The sequence below is a fragment of the Nanorana parkeri genome, unplaced genomic scaffold, assembly GCF_000935625.1.
Source record: "Nanorana parkeri isolate BGI_ZX_2015 unplaced genomic scaffold, ASM93562v1 scaffold1469, whole genome shotgun sequence".
NCBI classification, from domain to species: Eukaryota; Metazoa; Chordata; class Amphibia; order Anura; family Dicroglossidae; genus Nanorana; species Nanorana parkeri.
Window position 1 is genome coordinate 186,641 of NW_017307737.1, and position 2,804 is coordinate 189,444.

Here is a 2,804-nt window from a genome sequence, read left to right on the forward strand (position 1 = left end):
ATTATATTAACATGAGTAATAATAAAAAAATATAATATAATAATAATAATAATACTATAACAAATACATTATTATTATTATTATTATATTTGTTATAGTATTATTATTATTATTATTATAACAAGTAATAATATTAGTAATGGTGAACACCAGGCAGTAATAATAATAATAACAATGTCATTATAATCCGCGGTGATGGGGTAGTTTCAGGTGAATTGTGATGGCAACAATACTAATGATATCAGTATCCGTGATAATGATATAATGATATAACTGTTGGTGGTGATGATACCGGTGTCGGTGGTAATACTGGTGTCGGTGGTGATGATACTGGTGTCGGTGGATGTGATGAGTGTCGGTGGTGGTGATACCGTTGTCCTTAATGATATCAGTGTCAGCACAGCCACAGTGCCTCTCCCCGGGCGACAGTGACGTTATACAAGCGGCACTAGGACCCGGAGATAGTAGGGGGTGATGAGAAGACACGCCCAGGTCTGCCGGTAATCGGCCTGTGATTGGCGGAGAAGGGTCGGCTCCGCCCCCGGCGCTGCTGTGTCCGCTGTGCTCGGAAATGCGGCCAGTGTGAGGCGGCCTGTACCGGGTAGACGCGGAGCGGTCCTGGGACCGGAGAAGCGTACATGCCGGGGGGAACCGGGGACAGAGACACGGAGGAGGCAGGTGAGAGAACACCGACACCGACTGACACACTGCCGTCTGTTCCCCATCACTGACTGACTGACACACTGCCGTCTGTTCCCATCACTGACTGACTGACACACTGCCGTCTGTTCCCATCACTGACTGACTGACACACTGCTGTCTGTTCCCCATCACTGACTGACACACTGCCGTCTGTTCCCATCACTGACTGACACACTGCCGTCTGTTCCCCATCACTGACTGACACACTGCCGTCTGTTCCCCATCACTGACTGACACACTGCCGTCTGTTCCCCATCACTGACTGACACACTGCCGTCTGTTCCCCATCACTGACTGACTGACACGCTGCCGCCTGTTCCCCCATCACTGACTGACTGACACGCTGCCGTCTGTTCCCCCATCACTGACTGACTGACACGCTGCCGTCTGTTCCCATCACTGATTGACTGACACGCAGCCGTCTGTTCCCATCACTGATTGACTGACACGCTGCCGCCTGTTCCCCCATCACTGACTGATTGACACACTGCTGTCTGTTCCCCATCACTGACTGATTGACACACTGCCGTCTGTTCCCATCACTGACTGACTGATTGACACACTGCTGTCTGTTCCCCATCACTGACTGACTGACTGACACACTGCTGTCTGTTCCCCATCACTGACTGACTGACTGACACACTGCCGTCTGTTCCCCATCACTGACTGACTGACTGACACACTGCCGTCTGTTCCCCCATCACTGACTGACTGACACGCTGTCGTCTGTTCCCATCACTGACTGACACGCTGCCGTCTGTTCCCCATCACATGGTGACACTTCATGAGTTGCTCTCGGTGAGATGATCCCACCATGGCACTTCCTGTGATGGGGTGACAACGGTCTGCCACTCGTCACCCTGTCACATGCCCCCCCTGGTGGGCACTGTACGTGGATGTGCTGACACACATTACACAAGCATGTTCCACTGTTGTCACCATCAGGATACCGGTCCAGAGCAATGTTGTACAGCCAACACTGGGGCCAGTGCATGTAGACAGGAAGTGGCTGAAAGAGGCTTCAGGAGACGAGAAGAAATAGGGTGACAACAGGAATTTATGGCAGTTACTATTTACATTGTTTTTGTAAACTGTATGTGTATGTAATCCCGAGAACAAATGTCATAGATCACACGGTACCAATCCTCAGACGCGGTGGCTGCATTTGTTTACGCGTTTGAAACTTTTTTTTCTCCTTTCTCTTCTCCTGCTGATCACACCAGCAACTCACTTCCTGTCCTAAGGTGACAACGCTCACTGTACTATATTTATGGAGCAGTAGCGTTGTCACTGTAAGACTGGACTGCAATAAGCTCCCCCTCGCCTCTTCTCCATAACGTAGGTGAGAGGAGTTCATTGGTCCTCAGAGTTTGCTGGGAACAATGTAATTTATAACCGTCAGCACAGGCGGAGAGCATAGTATGTTATCCTCTTATGGAACAGATACAATGTAACAGTCAGCACAGGCGGAGAGATCCGGATGTTATCCTCTTATTGGACAGATACAATGTAACAGATAACAGTCAGCACAGGGGGAGGGCTCCGGATGTTATCCTCTTATTGGACAGATACAATGTAACAGATAACAGTCAGCACAGGGGGAGGGCTCCGGATGTTATCCTCTTATTGGACAGATACAATGTAACAGATAACAGTCAGCACAGGGGGAGGGCTCCGGATGTTATCCTCTTATTGGACAGATACAATGTAACAGATAACAGTCAGCACAGGCGGAGAGCATAGTATGCTATCCTCTTATTGGACAGATACAATGTAACAGATAACAGTCAGCACAGGGGGAGGGCTCCGGATGTTATCCTCTTATTGGACAGATACAATGTAACAGATAACAGTCAGCACAGGGGGAGGGCTCCGGATGTTATCCTCTTATTGGACAGATACAATGTAACAGATAAAAGTCAGCACAGGTGGAGAGCACCGGATGTTATCCTCTTATGGAACAGATACAATGTAACAAAGAAATTTACTGTCAGGTTTTACATGCTCTTTAAGCATGCTTAGATCCATTTATTATCACATGTATCACACAGGGGGATGTGTCGCATGTGAAAATATGAGCCAGTTCTAATATATATATATAT

The 2,804-nt window shown here is 48.0% G+C and overlaps 1 protein-coding gene across 1 annotated transcript in view; it reads left to right on the forward strand.

The window, feature by feature from the left end:
- The first annotated feature begins 527 nt into the window (after positions 1–527).
- PIK3CD (phosphatidylinositol-4,5-bisphosphate 3-kinase catalytic subunit delta) overlaps positions 528–2,804 on the forward strand; it is a 49,644-nt gene continuing 47,367 nt past the window's right edge. Inside the window, exon 1 of the mRNA XM_018570171.1 lies at positions 528–678. The gene's annotated coding sequence lies outside the window, so the exon portion shown is untranslated. The remainder of the gene's footprint in view (positions 679–2,804) is intronic.